This window comes from Pan paniscus, chromosome 12, assembly GCF_029289425.2.
Source record: "Pan paniscus chromosome 12, NHGRI_mPanPan1-v2.0_pri, whole genome shotgun sequence".
In the NCBI taxonomy this organism is placed as follows: Eukaryota; Metazoa; Chordata; class Mammalia; order Primates; family Hominidae; genus Pan; species Pan paniscus.
In genome coordinates this window covers 23,644,409-23,665,734 of record NC_073261.2, presented here as the reverse complement: position 1 = coordinate 23,665,734, position 21,326 = coordinate 23,644,409, and the positions used below count along the sequence as shown (strand labels likewise).

The following is a 21,326-nucleotide window of genomic DNA, read 5'->3' as shown; positions in this document are numbered from 1 at the left end:
ATGCTATTTTTAAGAGACTCACTTTATATTTCAAACACAATTTGAAGGTAAAGAATACAAAAAGATATTCCAGGCAAGTAGTAACTAAAGGCAAACTAGATATTATATTAATATTAGTCAAAATAGACTTTAACTCAAAAACTGTTACAAAAGGCAAAGAAAGGCATTATATGTTAATAACAATTCAATTCGCCAAGAGCATTTAACTATTATAAACACATATGCATAAAATATCAGAGCCCCAATATATATGATAGAACAATGACAGATTTGAAGAGAGAAATAGACACTTATACAATAATAGTTAGAGACTTCAATACTCCCAACTTCAATATTGGGTAGAGCAATAAAACAGAAGATCAATAAGGATTTAGAGGACTTTAAACAACACTGTAGACCAATTGGATCTAAGAGACACACACAGATCATTCCATCCTATAACAGCAGAATACACATTTTTCTCAAAGGCACATGGAACATTGTCCAGTATAGTTAGGACACAACCAAGACTTAAAATTTTAAAAAGATTAAAATCATGCAAAGTACCTTGTCTGATTACAATGGAATGAAGCTAGAACACAACTAAGTCTTAAAATTTTAAAAAGATTGAAATTACACCAAGTACCTTGTGTGGTAACAATGGAATAAAGCTAGAAATTAATAAAAAGAGAAAACTAGAAAACTCAAAAATACGTGGAAATTAAGCAAAACACCTTTAAACAACCAATTCATTAAAGCAGGACAAGAAAAATTAGAAAATATTTTGAGACCAATAAAAACACATGTGGAACCTCATGAGATGCAGCAAAAGCAGTGATAAGGGGGAAATTTATATCTGTAAATGCATACATTTAAAAAGAAAAATGTATTAAATCATTAGCAATATTTTAAATGTTAAGAAGCTAGAAAAAATTAATAGAATGAAGTGAGGGAAAACAGTCAATAATGACAATTGGTACAAAAAAAGGAGAGAGAACAGCTAACGAAAATCAACATTCTTTCTTGATAAAAAGCACCCAATAAACTAAGGATAAAAGATAAATTCCTCAACAAATTTATATGAAAAGCTTACAGATAACATCCAATATTTAAAAATAATCAACTTTTTCTCTAAACTCAGAAATAAGCAATGATGCCTGCTTTGGTCTCTTCTATTCAACGTATTACTGGAAGTTTTTTCTTTTAATATATTTTATGTGTATAATTTTTTTGTTGTACTTTAAGTTGTAGGGTACATGTGCACAACGTGCAGGTTTGTTACATATGTATCCATGTGCCATGTTGGTGTGCTGCACCCATTAACTCGTCATTTACATTAGGTATATCTCCTAATGCTGTCCCTCCCCTCTTCCCCCAATCCATGACAGGCCCTGGTGTGTGATGTTCCCCATCCTGTGTCCAAGTGTTCTCATTGTTCAATTCCCACCTACTGGAAGTCCTAATCAGAGCAATAGGCAAGGGAAAGAAAGAAAATGCATCTAAATTGGAAGGGAAGAATGAAAATGATCTCTGTTCACAAATGACATAATCTTAAATGTAGATAAGCATAAAGATTTCAGAAAAACTGTTGGAATTTAATAAACAAATACAGCAAAGTTGCAGGATAGAAAATCAACATGCAAATATTAGTTGCATTTTTTTCTTAATCACTTAATAAATCATTTATTTGTAAATCAACACATGTGCTATACAGAACCTAAGAATTTAGACAATTTTAATAACCCATAAACATGTTGATTCCATTTGCAGATTTAAATTTTGTATAAATAGCAGTCATTGCATTCATAGAACTTAAGTGTACTTTGTTTATAATCTCATTTATGCTACCGATACTCCTCAGAAAAAAAACAGATTCTACTTGGTTCTAGCTGAAGTATTATCAACTCCAAATCATGCTTTGAGGACTTCCAAAGGAAAAAAACAAATTCTACTTAGTTCTAGCTGAAGTATTTTCAACTCCAAATAATACTTTGAGGACATCCAAAGGTAAAGTACTAATCCCTTTGGCCATTTATTGAGAGAGAGAGACAGACAGAAAGAGAGAGAGAGTTTTGAAGCAACAATGTAACAATGTACCATTAGTAAAACTGCTGTGCAAAATTATCCCTCAGTCCTATTAAGCTTACAGTTCAGTTGATTTTGTTGTCCTCACCTAAGTATATACAATTCACACACAGGAAAAAAACACTAAATCAAAATGGTTATTTTCACTATTTTGCTTAAGATTCATATTTAAATATAAATCAAGAAGTTAACCTACCCAGTTTAAGAGACACTTTTTACATTACAAATGTTTTTTAAAATGTTAAAGTGATACATTATTGTAAATATTTATGGTCTATGTACTGTTTCATGTAAAATGTGTATCAGTCAAATCAGTGTAATTAGCACACCCATCAACTCAAACATTTATCATTTATTTGTAGCAAGAACATTCAATACATTATTAACTATAGTCACCCTACTGTGCAATAGGACATCTGAACTTATTCCTCCTAATTTAACTTTGTACCCATTAAAAGTGGTTTTGTGTGCAAATAATAGACAGATGTTCAACATGCAAATATTAGTTGCATTTTTTACGCACTAACAATGAACAATGTAAAAAGGAAATTAAGAAATAAATTATATTTATAAGAGTATCAAAAAGAAAAAAGACAGGTATAAATCTAAACAAGTAGATAAAAGACTCATACATTGAAAACTACAAAACATTGCCAAAAGATTAGATAAATGAAAAGACATCTTGTTCATGGATTAGAATACATAATCTTACCAAGATGACCTCACTACCCAAAGCAATTTACAGATTCAATGCAATAGCTATCAAAAATACCAAGGATTTTCTTTTTGCAGGAATAGAAAAATTCATCCTAATGTTTATATGAAATCTCAAGCACCTTCAAGAGCCAAAGTCATCTTGAAAAATAAGAACAAAGATGGAGGAATTACACTTCCCAATTTCAAAAGGCACTGCAAAGACCTAACAGTGTGGTGCTGGCTTAAGGACAGACATATAGGCCAATGCAACAGATATAGAGCCTCCGAATAAACCTTTGCATATAAAGTCAATTGATTTTTAGCAAGGGTGCCAAGACCATTTAATGAAGGAAAGGACATTCCTTTCAACAAAGTGAACTTAAGAAAACTGGATATTCACAGGCAAAAGAATCATGTAAAACTTGTAACACATGCCACTTACAAAAACTTACTCAAAATGGATCAAAGACCTAAACTTAGGAGGTAAAATTCCAAAACTCTTACAAAAAATAGCTTGTATGACATTGGATTTGGCAGAGATTGCTTGCATATGATATCAAAAACATAGGCAATAAAAGAAATAGTAAGCAAATTGGACTTCATCAAAATGTAAAATGTTGTACATCAAAGGATGCTATCAAGTGAAAATATTTGTAAGTCATATACCTGATAAGTGATTAATATCCAGAATGCATAAATAACTTCTAAAACTTGACAAGAAAAACAAACAATGGTTAAAGGACTTGAATAAACATGTCTCCAAGGAAGATACACAAATGGGCAACACGCAGTTGAAAAAATGCTCAGCATCACTCATCATTAGCAAAAGGCAAATCATAAACACAATGAGGTACAACTTCACATGCATTACAGTGGCTCTTATTGAAAGAAAACAAAAGTGTTAGGAAAATGTTAGAGAGAAATTGCATCCCTTGTGCAACGCTGGTAGTAATGTGAAATAGTGCAGTCTTTGTGGAAAATAGCATGGCAATTCCTCAAAAAGTGAAACCTAGAAGTACCATACGATCCAGCAATTCCACTTCTAAATAGACACTTGAAAGGATTGAAAGCAAGGACTCAAAGAGAAAATTATACCCTGATGTTCATAGCAGCATTATTCAAAATAGCTGAAATGTGGAAACAACCCAAATGTCTGTCAATCATCAACAGATGAGTGGATATAAGAAATATGCTATAAACATACAATGGAATATTATTCAGTCTTAAAAATAAATGAAATTCCTCTGAGACATACTACACCGTGGATAAACCATGAATGCATGATGCTAAGTGAAAGAAAGTAGACACAAAGGAAAAACGTAGTATGATTTCACTTATATGAGGTACCTAGAAAAGGCAATTTAATAAAAGCAGAAAATAGAACAGAGGTTACCAGGGTCTGGGGGTAGGGAATAAAGTGGGGGTGATATTTAGTGGGTACCAAGCTTCTGCTTTAGATGATAAAAATGTTCTGGAAATGGATAGTGGTGGTAACTGCACGACATTATGAATGTCACTGAGATGTACATTTAAAAATCACTTACGGATGTTTTATGTTATGTATATTTTACCACAATTAAAAAAAACTAAAAAAAGAAACTCCCTTTCTACTCCTCACCAATATATTACTAAATCACAAAAGGAGCCTGTTTTCTGACAGTGTTCAAAATTCTCCTAGCATTAATAATTATAATCCAGCATTTCACTGAGCCAGAAGCAGCCTTAACAACTGGTTAAAAAAAAAAGTAGTCACCTGTATGCAGTGATTTTAAGTGCATACAAATGGCTCTAGATATTAGAAAAAAAAACAATTTTTATTAAGCATTTGATATTTAGTTATTTTAACATTTGGAAATAATGATTCAGCCCATGATCATCAAAATAAACGAAGAAAAAGGATTTGACAAAATCCAACACACATCCATGATTAAAAATGCTCAACAGACTCATGAAAGGAAATGTCCTCAACTTGCTAAAAGGCAGCTGCATAAAACCTACAGCTAGCCTTATACTTAATGCTGAAAGATTGAATGCATCCCCTGAAAGATGGGAAAAAAAGCAAGGATTTCTGTTCTCACCTCTCCTACTTAACATTTTAATTGAGCTTGTAGCCAGTATATAATGGCAAATAATAATAATAGAAATTAAAAACATGCACATTTGAAAGTATGAAGTACAATTGTCTTTATTCACAGATGATGTCCTCATATACATAGAAAGTCTTAAGGAAGCCACAATAAAACTACTAAACCAAATCGAAGAAGTCAGCATGTTTACCTATATAAGATCTATATACAAAGGTAATTGTATTTTCAAATACAAGTAACAATCCAAAAATGAAATTAATTATATTCACAAAATTATCAAAAAAGAATGAAATGCTTAGGAATAAATTTAACAAAAAGTGCAAAATGTATAACATGACAACTACAAAACATTGCTATGACACATCCAAAGAAGATTTAACCAAATGGAGAGACATTCCATATGTTTGAATTGAAAAATTAATCCTTTTATGATGTCAATTCTCCCCTAAATTGATTTATAAATTTAACACACACCCTGTCAAAATCTCAGTAGGTTGGGGTTTTTGTTGTTGTTGTTTGCAAAAATGGACAAGCTGATTCTAAAATTTATAAAAAATTACAAAACACCTAGAACAGCCAGAATAACTTTGAAAAAGAATAAAGTTGAAGGACTTAGACTTCTATAATTCAAAATTACTATAAGTCCACACTAAGCAAGATAGAATGCTGCCAGTGTGAGGATAAACATATAGATCAGTGGTACAGAATTGAGAGTCCTGAAATAAACACATTTGTGGTCAAATAATTTGAAAAAAGGTGTCAAGGCAATTCAATGAGGAAAAAAATAGCCTTTCATATAAACAATACAGGGACAACTGAATGTCCACATGTCAAAAGACTGATGTAGACCTGTATGTCCCATCGTACAACAACTCAAAAATGTCTCAGAGACCTCATATAAAAGTCAAACTCATAAAAGATCCACAAGAAAATATATGAGAAAATATTTGTTAACTTTAAGGAGACGCCAAAAGTGCAACTTATAACAACAAAAAAAGATAAATTGAAATTCATCCTAATTAACAATTTTAAGCTTTGAAAGATATCATGAAAAAGTTAAAAGACAAGACATAAAGTGGAAGAAAATACTTGCAAATCATATATAGGATAAATGACTAGTTACGAGACTATATCTAGAACTGTTACAATTCAATAATAAAAAAACAATTGAACAACCCAATTTAAAAATGGGTAAAATATTTGGATAGACATTTCACCAAAGAAGATATATGAATGGCTAATAATCACATGAAAAGGTGCAAACATTATTAGTAATTACGAAAATGAAAATTTCCTGGCTAACACAGTGAAACCCTGTCTCTACTAAAAGTACAAAAAATTAGCCAGGCGTGGTGACAGGCACCTTTAGTCCCAGCTACTCGGGAGGCTGAGGCAGGAGAATGGCGTGAACCTGGGAGGCAGAGCTTGCAGTGAGCCGAGATCGTGCCACTGCACTCCAGCCTGGGCGACAGAGTGAAACTCTGTCTCCAAAAAAAAAAGAAAGAAAATGAAAATTAAAACAACAATGAGATGCTACTTCACACCCACCAGAAGGGTTTTTCTTTTCTTTTCTTTTCTCTTTTCTTTTCTCTTTTCTTTTCTTTTTTCTTTTCTTCTTCTCTTCTCTTCTCTTCTTCTCTTCTCTTTTCTTTTTTTCTCTTTTGGAAGAAGACAATACCAACTGTTGACCAAGATATGGAAAACTAAGAACCCTCATAAGTTGCTGGGGAAAATGTACTGCCACTTTGAAAAAGTTTGGCAGTTATTTAAAAAGTTAACATAAACTTATCAAATAACCCACCAATTTCATTCTGAGGAATATAAGAGGAAAGGAAACACACACCCACACAAAGGTTTGCATAGGAATGTTTATATTTATAGCGGCATTCTTCATAGCAGCCCCAAACTGGAAGCAATACATATTTTCCTCAACTGTTCAACAGACCAAATGAAATGTAGCCATATAAAAATTCAATACCATTCAGTAATAAAACGGACAAGTTATTGGTAGATGCTAGGTTGTGAATGAACTTCAAAATATCATGCTAAGTGAACAGAGTCAGATGCAAAAGAGTCAGATGCAAAAGACCATATTTTGCATGATCCCATTTGTAGGAAAAGCTCAATAAAGGCTAAAATATAAATACAGAAAGTAGATTAAGGACTGCAATGTTCTAAAACTAGACTGTTGATTGCACAACTCTATAAATTTACTCAAAATTGAAATACACATACACACATGCAACTAGAACTCTCTATATAGCTGCTTATTAAAATTTATTTTCCCTTAGTCCATGTGCAGTGGCTCACACCTGTAATCTCAACACTTTGGGGAGCTCAAACAGGAGGATCACTTGAGCTTAGGAGTTTGAGACCAGGCTGGTTGTGTTAGTCCATTTCATACTGTGGTAAAGAACTGCTAAAGACTGAATAATTTATAAAAGAAAGAGGTTTAATTGACCCAAAGTTCAGCATGGCTGGGGAGGCTTCAGGATCCTTACAATCACGGAGGAAACAAGGCACTTTCCTCACAAGGCTGCAGGAAAGAGAAGTGCTGAGCAAAGGCGGAAGAGCTACTTACAAAACCATCAGATTTTGCGAGACTCACTCACTATCACGAGAACAGCATGGGGGAAATCACCCCCACAATTTAATTACCTCCACCTGGTCTCTCCCTTGACACAAGGGGATTCTGGGGATTACAATTCAAGATGATATTTGGGTGGGGATACAAAGCCTAACCATATCACTGAGCAACATAGCAAGACCCTGTCTGTACAAAAAAATACAAAAATTAGAGGGCTGTGGTGGTGTGTGCCTGTAGTTCCAGCTACTTGGGAAGCTGAGGCAGGAGGATCACTTGATCTTGGGAGGTCAAGGCTGCAGTGAGCTGTGATGGTGTCACTACACTCTAGCCTGGGAAACAGAATGAGACCCTGTCTCAAAAAAACAAACTTCCCAGTTCCTCTACCACTACAAAAAATATTTTCTTATTACTTTTTTTTTTTTGAGACAGAATCTCGCTCTGTCGCCCAGGCTAGAGTACAGTGGCCCAATCTTGGCTCACTGCAAGCTCTGCCTCCCAGATTCACGCCATTCTCCTGCCTCAGCCTCTCTAGTAGCTGGGAACAAAAAATATTTTCATGTGTTACTATGGAGTTTGCGCTTATTGTGTTTGCTTTCTCTTGGTTAATCATGAATATATATTTCAATATCACATGATTTTATGATGCTGCTCAAACCAATAACTTTACTGCAATAATGTAAGTAAAATAAGAAGGGAACAGCAAAAAATCATAAGAATTTCATGGAAGGGAGTACATCCCCATGCTGCTCAGGAAAGCATTAAGGGACAAAAAAAAAAAAAAAAAAAAAAAGAGTTCTCACTGTTTTAGATGGATAGTAAATATTCTAGGTATTGTAGATACTTATAAGAAAAAGCACAGGACAAAATATGTTCAGTGTATATTCAGGAAACAGCCATTACTACAATTCCCAATGAGTAGGGCTTGGAAAGAATAGTTGCCATCATTGGACAAAGGAACAGAGAGCTTGAACTCCAACTGGTGGAAAAGCACGATACACTTTAGGAGAATCTCCTGAATGAATGAAAAGATCTCATTAGGAATCAAAGTTGCCTTATTTATTAAGTGTATTGGTCTGTTTTCACACTGCTGATAAAGACATACCCAAGACTGAGTAATGGAGGTTTCATGGACTTACAGTTCCACATGGCTGAGGAGGCCTCATAATCAGGGCAGAAGGCCAGGAGGAGCAAGTCACATCTTACACGGATGGCAGCAGGCAAAGAGCTTGTGCAGGGAAACCCCACCTTATAAAACCAGCAGATCTTGTCAGATTTATTCTCTATCATGAGAACAACACGGAAAAGACCCACCCCCATGATTCAATTACCTCCCACTGGATTCTTCCCATAACACATGGGAATCATGGGAGCTACAATTCAAGATGAGATTTGGGTGGGGGCACAGCCAAACCATATTAGTAAGGAATGTACATCCCATTTGAAGAGATATTATTATTTCAAGTGTTCCTGAAGCTCTGTTTTCTAATGAGTACATTTTAAATTCTGTTGTGAGTCTTCATTTTACTTTCATAGAAGTTATTAAATTATTGTTATGGCATGTATTTGGAAACTGACACACAGCAATATTTTTATATATAGTCATCATCTTCACGTGATAAAAAATTTATATAGAATTAATTTCAACTTGGTTGTTTATAAAAGTAAAGTCACAGAATTCTTTAAAATATATCATTAAATATGGGGATATTAGAAAAAGAGATGCTCAGGAGCCATATACTCCTGTGTTTTTGTGATAATTTTAGAGAAAAGTCTTTGTCTTCTACACTTGCTTTTAAAAAGAGACCAAAAGAAATATAGTATAAAAGAAAAAAGTATAATATACATGGAGTATAAAATATCCATGAAGTATACTTTTCTTTCCAAAATTGAATCTGTTATTTTATGTTTTAATGAAATAAAAAATTCCATTATTGCCTTTCCTATGTCTTTGTGAGAACTGCAAAATATCACTAAACAAGACTTTTTCCCAATTTACTGAATGATTTGAGATGTAAGATTTTTAATTGTCTGCTAAATGCCACCAAAAATATATATTTCCTACTATCTATTCAAGGTATCTTTTTATTCAACACCTGTGATAATGATAATTTTTTAGAACTTCTAATCAGTGGAAAATTTCAGTGTAAATTCCAATGTATTAAAGACTTAAAAAGCAAGAAAAGATGTTATTGTAATTGTTATTATATTTATTTTATACTAGATATAAGTATTGATTCCAGATTATTTCTAATATCATGTGTGTCCTTAAATATACATTATTATTACCAATGTTGACTCCTTCATTGATATATTTGCAACTCTTTCTAAGCAAAATTCTATGACTTCTCACAATATGTTTTCTCGCATGTAGACAGCTCCAAACAATGTATTTTATCATTTGATGTCAGTAAAATTATTAGAAGACCCAATAATAGACCTGTTTTATTAATATATGTTGAAGACACTTATGGAGTTAGGAACATTTTCTAAAAAGCACACAAGGAGATAGCCAAATGAGTTACATTTTGTAAAAAGTAATTCCCCTAGTCTAGATAAGATAGTGAGACTAGCCATTAGTTTATTCAGTAAACTTATTCTACTTTTAGTATATAGTATGTAGGTGTGAGTTTAATAATAAAACTATGCTTTTGTCATTTAAAAAATTTTAACTTTTTTTAACTTGTGACTCTTGATAGTTTTCTTTATGACAAAATTTAGTCCATATCCAGCTTAATACAAAAAATAAAAAACAAAACAAATACTTATGATCTCAAAATCAAGAAAGAATAATTGTGGGCAGGACTCAGTTAGAAGTCTTCTTTCTTGAGCTAACTTTACTATCTCCTGCTGTAATTTCTAGAAAATTTTCCTAACTCTGTGTTTCCAACATATATTAATAAAGCAGGTCTATCATCAGGTCTTCTAATAATTTTATTGAATTAAAGAGAAAAATATTGAGTGAGTTGCCTTTAGAGTTTTTATTAATGGCTAAAATATGCATTTGTCTGCAATGTCTGCCTAAAAAGTTAGTTACCGAGATCTAGTGAATCTTAAAATCAGTTTGCTTCATTTACATACAGAAGTAATATTAGTTGACAGTGTCAGTATATCTGTGGGAAACACCAGATACATTCAAAACATAAAATACAAAATAAAGAGCTAACACAAAGTTTATATTTAATTAAAGCAAAATAGATAATCTAATAGTAAATTTTGCAACAGAGAATAATCTGAATTTATTCAGTCCCTTTGGAAGATTTTTAGATTTTTTTCAACAGGATCTGCTCACACACAAAAATTCAATGCAGTTTATTAACAGTTAGCATATCATCTCTAAATGAAGCTCATTGCAATCTAAAATGGACCCTGTAAGGAGCTAATGAGCAAGATCCTGCCTGATATCGACAATTAATCAGGCATAAAAGCATTTAGGATCAGGACCCGTTGACAAGCATGTACACTCATACAGACTTCAATGAAACATGGTATGTGAACATATTTGTCTAATTGTACATTGGGTTTTCGAACAAATTCCCACCAAAACACTTAATTATCTGCAGAGGTGATGCTTCCATTTCAGAATCTGTAGGAAGTTTTTTGGTTGCTGTAACCATATATAATGGATTAAATGAAGTTTAATAAGCTTTGTTTCCAGTTTTCCCATTTTAATTGCTATAGCAACCTGAAGCCAAAGTTGGATCACTGGATAGAGTAACTGAGCAATTAAAAGCAACCATCTTTGTCCTCTGATAGAATTATCCTTGGCCCTTAAGGAAAAAAAAAAAAAAAAACAAGTATTTAAAATAAATGAAAATTTGGAACATGACAAAAATATCTTTTTACATTGAAAATGGGAAATTATACATTAGTTAGCATTTATATTTCTCCTTTTAAAGTTTATAGTTGAAAATATTCAAAATGAATATTTTATATCAACTTTAAACATAAGAAATGAGTTATAACTAATATGAATGAGTGTATCTCATAACTAATAAATTACTTACATCTGATCTCACCCTGACATATGAAAAAGAGGAAACAAAAACACATACCTGTTGTATGGTTCTTTGCTTTTAAAAATAAAATATCTTGATTTATTTTTGAAGTAATTTTGTTATATTTAAGGGACCTTTGAGTTTAATTTCTGTAACAGGTCAAATTGTAGATTAATCTCTCCTCTGCTCCCTTTCCAATATGTGATTTTTTCCATCTTCACATTGTTTATTTAAAATTTGTAATTTCTGAAACAATAAAAGGAAAACACAAAATTTGTTTTTTAAGTGTTGTAGTTAAATATAGCCTTTGCATACTATTGAAGATAAAATAGCTCCAGGTGTTTCTGAGTGAGATCTTTAGTTATAGATACATTCATTGTTTTAGAATACAATATCATACTAATAGTTTATGCTGATTTGATCTTTCTTAGTTTAGAAGCTTGCTTTTCTCTTTCAAAGGGAAATCAACAAAGAGTATTGCTTTCTTGCAAATTGGAAGGAAGGTTTCCAGCATAATGAAAGAGTGCAGAAAAAACAAGTTAATTCAAGGATAAAACTGTGAATAAGTAGAAGAGAAGACTACACCAGGAAAAGAGACGGAGATAGAGGCCCAATGGAGTAAGTAATTTTAGAAGAAATTTAATACTGGAAGAATAGATGTTTTCCAGAATAAAGAGAAACATAAGCTAAAATGGATAATTTCCTTAATGCTATGCCATATAGAAATGCAAATTTACATACAAATAAATTAACAGTTATTTACTGTATAAATATTATTCTGATAATATTATTTCTTTATAGATTTAGCTCCTATATTTTACTTAAAATGAGAGCACAATTGTTAAATACAGTTTATACACTAAGTCTTTGAGACAGAAATATGTGGCTTATAAGAGAATGACCTGATTCAAATGCCAAATTAAACCAATAATTTTAACTAAACGCATACTCTGGTCATCTATCTTCATGTAATCTCTCCAAATCTGTCAATAAAATATCAATGCAAATATAAACAAAAAGAAAACAGCAATAAAAACTAGTATTTATAGCCAACTTATTGCAAAATTTGGGAGGTACAAAACTTTCAGAGTTGAAAGGAGAATTACATATACATTTTGCTTAAGATAATACAAATACAGTAGTTTGACAAGGATGTAGAGATATTTTATTTATTGCTTATAGGTTGGATGATGGCTCATAATCTGTAATAGGCACTGAGAAAACAAAGCAGATGCAATAAAACAGCTGAGGGTTGCCATCTCTCTTCCAATTTCTTCCTCCCATAATCAACTTCTCTTCAAATGTATTCAGAAACGACAACTTCATCGCTCAGAAAACCACAGGTCAGATACAGAAAAGTAATGCTTGGATAAATTATATCATGGGAGATATAAGCTCAGCTACAAAGTCCGGAAATACAACAGACAAAAACAGAAAGAGCCATGGGGAAACTTGATGCTGAAATTGGGGTTTTTAGCATTGATTGTTACTTCTGTGGGGGTTGGGGTTGATGCCACTTGGATTAGCAGAGCTTCTTCATTAATGCTTGCTAACCCTTAAAATCAGTCTGCAAATATCAATTAGTCCTTTAGCTGGGCAAAGACAGTTCAACATACTGATAGGCAGGCAACTAGGCTAAGGGTAAGCCCTAGCCCCTGTTTATAGGAAATCACTCAGCCTGGACTTCACAATCAAGCTGAAGTTGAAAACTACAAAAACTAGAGCCAGAGAAACATGAAGACCCAAAAATATCAGTGTAATTGAAGTGAATAATCTTCAATTGAGTCTTTACCCTGAAGACTCAAGTGAAGATTAAATCTCTCACTGTATTTAAATATCACAAAAGAATACAATGTTAGAATAAAAAAACACTAATTTCTCAAGTAATTCAATAAAATAAAATGACATATTAAGTCTGTGAAACAGAATAAGTTTAACAAGAAGGAACAGATTAAAATTAAAATGGAATTGGGTAAGAGGATGTATAAAAGGAAATTACCTGTCCATGAAGGGCAATTTGGTAATGTTTCTCAAAAATACAAACAAAAAAAAAAGAGGAAAAACACAAAGATTCTGAATGCGAACAATTATGATTTTTAGGAATGTATCCTATATATCTTCACTCGTGTGAAAGAGACTTACATACAAAGACTATTTGAAAGAATTGTTTGTACTGTCAAAAGATTGAACACGAAGTAGATCTCAAAAGAAACACTAAATTATGCAAATCCATTTAATGCAATATCCTGTAACTATTAAAACTGGGACAATTAAAGAAGATTGAAAGATATTGAGGGATATATACATATTAAAACAAGGATTGATTTCTAAGATAGATAATTTTGTAAAACAAATCAAGTTGCCAAAAATGTATAATAAAGTATATTCCTGGCCGGGCATGGTGGCTCACGCCTGTAATCCCAGTACTTTGGGAGGCTGAGACGGGTGGATCACCAGGTCAGCAGATTGAGACCACCCTGGTCAACACAGGGAAACCCCGTCTCTACTAACAATACAAAAAATTAACAGGGCATGGTGGTAGTGGGTGCCTGTAGTCCCAGCTACTCGGGAGGCTGAGGCAGGAGAATGGCATGATCTTGGGAGGCAGAGCTTGCAGTGAGCCAAGATTGTGCCACTGCACTCCAGCCTGGGTGATAGAGTGAGACTCCATCTCAATAAATAAATAAATAAATAAATAAATAAATAAATAAATAAATAAATAAATAAAGTATATTCCTGTAAATACTTACCAATGTACAGGAATATAAGAGCTAAATTAAATCCACCTGAAAATCAATGAACTCATAGAATTTTGTGAGACTTTTGAATTAGTTATGTGAAGGACAGGAATCATTTGCTCTCTCAGAATGAAGAAAAAATTGGCAATGAGATGAAAATTATAAAAGAATATTGACATGGAAGAGTGTGAAAAAAGGAGTCAACCTAAAACGATTTCATATTCTTAAGATCCCAACCTAAAAGGATTTTGTATTCTTAAGAAAGAAAAAAGTATAGAATGAATAACATAATGAAAGAATAATTTCTTGAGCTAAAGAAACAGGCAACATTGTGAACCTACAGGATCCATACTTTGAAATGTAGGAAGAAAAAACAGAGTATTTTAGTTTCCTAGGTAGATAAGAAATACTTAGCAACACAGGAGAAAATATGTTTTCGAACTTTACTTCTGAAACATTATTTTTTAAATCAATATCAAAATATAAATATAAAATAATTGCCATGATTTTGAAATTATGTTTTGCCTAAATATTATTCACATTGGATATTAATTTTGGACATACATAAGTAACAGTAGGATAATCTGAGAAAAAAATATATATACACACATCTCTGACAAAAAAATCATAGAATGTTTAAAAACAAAAACATCAATCAGTCCAATTAAAAAAGAGCAAAGCTGGCAATATTATTTCATACAAAGTAAATTTTATGACAAAAAATGACTGAACTCCTTATAGATACAAAAATTTTACTAATATTATAACTATTAATATTTGTGTACTAAATTAGTATAACACTATTAGAAAAATAAGGGTAAACGTAAGGTAAGAAACATGCAATTGCTTTGAGAAATTCTACCTCCATCTTTGTCTTTCTTTGATAAGGCAATAAATCAAAGCAAAATACTTGAAAAATGTAATCCCTAAGACTAGATTTATAGATATGCATAAACATCTCAACAACAGAAAATATCCTTTTCCCTAAGTTTCCATGAAAATTTAGCCTTCCCAAAACATAATTACCTTCACTCCCATATAGTATGAAACATACTCTGTGATAAAAATCTAATGAGTTAGAAAATGATAATTAATATTTTAAGCAATAACAAGAAAGCATTTTAACATTTAGAAATTAAATATTTATGGAGTCAAAGACGAAATTTAAGAATGTTAAAGAAATATCATGTAAGAATGTAAGAAAGGTAACGTTACAGAAGACAGTAGATCCAAAATGGAGTCACTCCATTCCACCAAAATGAAACCTAAGTTTTTGACCTTTCAAAAAATCAGGCAACAAATGACAGCAAAATTATGTTACTCCAACAATATTTTGCTTTCGTCCCTGTTAAAAAATTAACCTCAAAATGATCAATTTGCTATTTTTTTCTTCTTTCTTCTTTTCTCCACATTTTTGTACATGTGAAACTCATTCATTCTGTTTAGTTTATTGAAGCTCCTTTATATTTTCCTTTAATGAATTGTTAATAAAAAGCCAATTAGATCTTGGAAACTCAATTTGTGGAAATGTTTTTTACAGTGATAATCATAAATTGTTAAAGAAAGAACAAAATAATATTACAACATGTGAAATTTATGGGAAACCTCCCAAATGAAACAGTAGTCTTTGCTTTAGATATTTATTATAAAGAAATAATAAAAATAATTCAGAGTCAACTCTCAAAGCATATTACAAAGTACTGGCATTTTATACAATAAGGTGTTATTTGCTTTACTTTTCTGTTTATGTTTTTAATAGATTTTATATATTTTTAATTAATAAACTTAATTTTTTTAGAGCAGTTTTAGGCTCACGGAAAAAGTACATGGAAAGTAAAGAGAATTCCCATATATTTCCATTCCTAAACATGCACATCCTTCCCCAGTAATAACATCCCATGCCACAGTAGCACATTTGTTATAATCGATGGACTTACATTGGCACATTATGAACCAACTCATAACTTACATGAACATTCACTCATGGTGTTCTACAAATGTACAATAACAAGTGTCATCCATCCTAGTATCATTCAGAAGAGTTTTGCTGCCCCCAAATTGCTCTCTGCTCTACCTGTTTACCCCTCCATTCCACCTAACCCCAGGCAACCACTGATCTTTCACTGCCTCCATTCTTTTGCTTTTCCAGAATGTCATATAGTTAGAATCATATAGTACATAGCCTTTTTAGATGTGCTTCTTTCACTTAATAATATGTGTTTGAAATGTTCTCAACACAGAGAAATGATAAATGTTTGAGATTATGAATATCCTAAATACCCTGATGTGATCATTATATAAGCAAGTATCAAAATATCACGTGCCCCATAAATATACACAATTAATATGTATCAATAAAAATAATTTTTTTTTTGAGACAGAGTCTTGTACTGTCATCCGGGCTGGAGTACAGTGGCATGATCTCGTCTCACTGTAACCTCCACCTCCCGGGTTCAAGCAATTCTCCTGCCTCAACCTCCAGAGTAGCTGGGATTACAGGCGCCTGCACCACACCTGGCTAATTTTTGTGTTTTTAGTAGAGACAGGGTTTCATCATGTTGGCCAGTTGGTCTTGAACTCGTGACCTCGTGATCCACCCGCCTTGACCTCCCAAAGTGCTGGGATTACAGGCGTGAGCCACCGTGCCTGGCCATAAATTTAATTTTTTAAAAAGATCATGTTAACTAAATTCATGTGTGTCTATTTCTCAGTTCTCTATTCTGTTCCATTAATGTATTTGTCTATTTTTTTGCCAATATCACGTGGCTTGAATATTGTAGTTTCATAGTAATTATTCAAAATAGCATCAGTCAGTCTTCTGACTGTTCTTCTTCTTCAATATTGAATTGCCTATTTTGCATGCTTCACCTCTTCATATAAACTATAGATTCATTTTGTTGATTTCCACAATATAGCTAGATATAATTTAATGAGAATTTGTTTGAGATTGCATTAAATCTATAGATCAAGTTGGGAAGAACCAACGTCTGACTGGCAATTATGCATCTTTCTATCAATAAACACAAAATAGCTCTTCATTTGTATATTTCTTCTTCGATATTGTTACAGGATCAGTGGGGTGTCGCTGTTCTGGCCATAAACCTCTGTGGACAGTGGCTCATTTGCCAGGGTTTTGCTTGGGCCTACTGGGCTAGTTCTGCTCACTCAGCCTGCCAGGCTGTGCTCAGCACACACTACATGCCTGGATCCCATGTCTGCCAAGGGCTAGTCAGGGGTGGAGCAGTGAGGGGTGTGAGTGAACATGAAGTCTGGCCACTGCAGCTGGGTGGGCAGCTCCAGGTGCCGGCATGGGCACCAGCTCTCTGTGAGGCTGTGGCTGAACCAGATGCACTGCAAGCAACTTCCACAGCTGGCACTGGAGGACGTGGTGATGCCCAGAAGCTTGGAGATGCCAGGAACCACAGGGCCCCAAAGAGGAAGTGACAGCCCTGGCTAGAGGAGCTCCCAGGTCTAGGCTTCCTGAAGGCCCACAGCTCTTCTCTCCTCTTTGTCTGCAATGTGGCAAGCATGGGACATGTTTCAGCCCTGTTTGTTTTACAGCTGTTTTAGCCCTGCCATCCAACGGGTCCCAAGTTCTTGTCCTGCGACCAGGAAGAAGGAGATACACAAAGAAGTGGAGGGTGAGCAAGATGAAGAGGAGCTTTACTGATCAATAGAACAGCTCAGAGGAGACCCACAGTGGGTACTCCTTTGCACAGCCAAGGTGTCCTAATGGGTGTTCAGCTCTGAGCTGAAAGGAGACCCTGGAGTGGGAAGCTCCTCTCTACAGGCAGGTCATTCCATTGTCTCTGCAGCTCTCAGCAGAGAGGAGGCCTTGGTATGGGTAGTACCTCTCTGCAGCTTGTTGTCCTGATATCCGCTCAGCTCTGGCTGAGCCCAGGGCTTTTATGGGCCTCAGAGGGGAGAAAGTGCATGCTGATTCGTCCGTGGGTGGCCATGGGCAGGCCCAGAAAAGGGACCACAATTTTCCACTCTAGTGTACAGGACTGGCAGCCTAGTTTCCAGCCTTCAGACCCTCCCTGGCCTGAAGGTGGGGCCTCACCGGGGACCTGCCCCCTTATGCCCAGGAACCTATCTACCTCCTGCTGCTATTCATGGCGCCCAGACTATAGGTGCCAAGGTGCAGCTGCAGGCCAGCACCGAGCTGCCCTCAGTGCCCCCTCAGCTTCCCTCCCATGCTTGTCAGTGCCCAAAGTCCAGAGGGGGCTGAGGAGGCAGTGGGTTGGTGTGTCCAAACATGTGCACAGTCAGCGGGGCTATGACAGCACCTGGGCTTGGCTCTGACTTTGCTCCAAGATCAGAACAGGTGCTGACAGCAGGGAGAAGCCAGCAAGCAGGAGCAGGCACTTCCAAGCCTGCAAGGTCAGGGGACGCCTTCCCAGGCCCCCAAGAGAGCAGAGATGCAGTGATGCCTGGGTCTGCAGCTGCAGTTTGGGTGGCTGCAGCTGTGCCCAGGGGAGCACAGTTCCTGCCTGCTCTGTGGTGCTGGAGGCCTGGGTCCACAGCCGCAACTTGGGCTGCTGAAGCTGTGCCTATGAGAGCTGGGTGCCACCCCTGCTCCCGGGCCCTGAGAGCACAGAGATGCCTGGGTCCACAGCCATCGCTTGGGAGGTTGCAGTGGAACTGGGAGAGCTCCCACTCCAACTCAGAAGGGGCAGGGCTCCCACTTGTCCCCAGCTCCTGCTGGCTCCATGGAGTGTGCAGCCCCAGACATGCCTCCCTGCTGCAGTCCACATGATGGCAGCAGCTTCTTCAGACAGCTGCCACTGCCATCAACATCTTTTATCAGTTTTTTAGTTTTCCTCATAAATATATGAGGGTAATGTATGTATTTTGTTAGGTTTGTACCTAAGTATTTCATTTTGGGAAATGTTAATGTAAATAATATTGTCTTTTAAAATTCAAAATTTCTTCTGTTCATTGCTGGTATGAAAGAAAGCAATTGATTTTTCTGTATTAACTTTGTGTCCTGCAACCTTGCTGTAATCAATTATTAATTTCAGAGGTTTCTTTGGCTGATTCTTTTGGATTTTCTACATAAAAACATTGTGTCATCTGTAAACAAAGATAATTTTTTCTTCCCAAATAATATACAATTTATTTCTTTTATTGTCTTATAGCATTAGATGTGACATGAAAGTGGTGAGAGGTGATATCCTTTAACTTGTTATTGATCTTTGCTTCCAGTTTCTCACCATTAAGTATGATGTTTGTTGTAGAACATTTGTGTAAATGTTCTTTATACAATTGAGGAAGTTCCCCTCTATTCCTAGTCTATTGAGAGTTTTTATCATGACTGGGTGTTGGATTTTCTCAAATGCTTTTTCTGCACCTATAAATAGTATCATGTGATTTTTCTTTTTTAATTTTTTGAAGTCATGCATTACATTAATTGATATTCAAAGATTGAACCAGTCTTGCATGCCTGGAATTAATTCATCTTGGTCATAGTGTGTAATTTTTTGTATACATTGTGGGATTCAATTTGCTAATATTTTGTTGAGATTTTTACACCAATTTTCATGAGAGATACTCTGTAGTTTTCTTAAACTGCCTTTGTTTGATTTTGGTATTAGGGTAATGCTGGCCTCATAGAATAAGTTAGAAAATATTACTTCTGTTTCTGGCTTCTGAGGAAGACTATACAGAATTGGTATAATGTATTTCTTATATGTTTGCTAGAATTCACCGGTAAATACCTCTGGACCTGGCGCTTTCAGTTTTGGACAGTTAATTATTGATTAAATTGCTTTCATAGGTATCAACCTATTTAGATTATTTATTTTTGTGTAAAATTTTCTATCAGGAAATTAGTTCATTTCATCTAGATTATTAAATCTGTTGGCATAAAGTTGTTCCTAACATTTCTTTACTATCCTATTAATGTCCATGGGATTTGGAATGGTATCTACTCTTTCTTTTCAATATTAATAATTTTTATTTTCTTCATTTTTTTCTTAGTTTCCATGACTAGAGACTAATAATTTTTATGAGTCTTTTCAAAAAACCAGTCTTTTCTTTCTCTACTGATTTCCTGTTTGCAATTTTATTATTTTCTCCTTTAATTTTTGTTATTTCTTTTTTTCTGCTTACTTTGGATTTAATTTTCTCTTTTTTTTTCTAGTTTCCATGGGTGGAAGTGGAGATTATTAATTGTATATCATTCTTCTTTTCTAATATATATATCCAAAGCCATAAATTTCCCTCTAAGCATTGCTTTAGCTATATTCCACAAGTTTTAATAAGTTGGGTTTTTGTTTTCGTTAGTTCAAATATTTTAAAATTTATTTGAGATTTATTGTTTGACCCATGTGTTATTTAGAAGTATGTTGTTTTATCTTCAAGTATTTTGAGATTTTTTTTGCTACATTTCTGTTATTGATTTTAGTTTTTGTTATTTCCAAAAGTCCATTGAATTCAATTGTTGTCTGAGAACAGGCATTATATGATTTCTACTCTTTTAAACTTGTTAGGTATGTTTTATTGCCCACAATGTGGTCTATCTTAGTAAATGTTCCATGTGAGCTTGAGAAGAATGCATAATGGGTTGCTGTTGGATGATGTTGTCTCTAGAGGTCAATTATACACAGTTGATTGATGATGCCATAAAGATCAACTATATGCCTACTGACTTTTGGGCTACTGGATATTTCATTTTCTTATAGAGTTAAAGTCCCCAAATATAACAGTAGATTCTTCTATTTTTCTTTGCAGTTCTATCCACTTTTGGCTTGTATATTTTGATGCTCTATTGTTAGATACAGAGACATAAAGAATTATTGTTTTCTTGGAGTACTGACCCCTTTATCATTGTGTAATGCCCCCTTTATCTCTGATAACTTCTCTTTTTCTGAAGTCTGCTCTGTCTAAAATGATTTTAGCTACTTCAACTTTCTTTTCATTAATATTAAGATTGTATCTCTTTCTCCATCCCTTTACTTTGAATTTATATGTATTTTATAGTTACAGTTAGTTTCTTGTAGACGACATACAGTTAAGTCTTGTTTTTTCATCCATTTTGATGATTTTTGTCTTTTAATTGGTATATTCAGACCATTGATGTTTCCAGTAATTATTGATGTAGTTGGATTAATATGAACCATATTTGTTACTGTTTTCTACTTCTTTCCCTTGTTCT

The 21,326-nt window shown here is 34.1% G+C and overlaps 2 long non-coding RNA genes across 4 annotated transcripts in view; one reads left to right on the top strand and one right to left on the bottom strand.

Moving 5' to 3' along the window:
* The window catches only part of LOC117979249 (uncharacterized), a 126,193-nt gene that overhangs the window by 84,839 nt on the left and 20,028 nt on the right, over positions 1 to 21,326 (top strand). The window contains exon 3 of one of the 3 annotated variants that reach the window (XR_004670011.2): positions 11,889 to 12,047. The exons of 1 other annotated variant lie outside the window; for it this stretch is intronic. This is a non-coding gene — a long non-coding RNA (uncharacterized LOC117979249). Of the gene's footprint in view, positions 1 to 11,888; positions 15,389 to 21,326 lie in introns of those variants that run through there. One more of the 3 variants, XR_010109192.1, reaches the window with a different exon arrangement.
* The window catches only part of LOC117979250 (uncharacterized), an 87,083-nt gene continuing 75,684 nt past the window's right edge, over positions 9,928 to 21,326 (bottom strand). The window contains exon 4 of the long non-coding RNA XR_008624300.1: positions 9,928 to 11,675. This is a non-coding gene — a long non-coding RNA (uncharacterized LOC117979250). The remainder of the gene's footprint in view (positions 11,676 to 21,326) is intronic.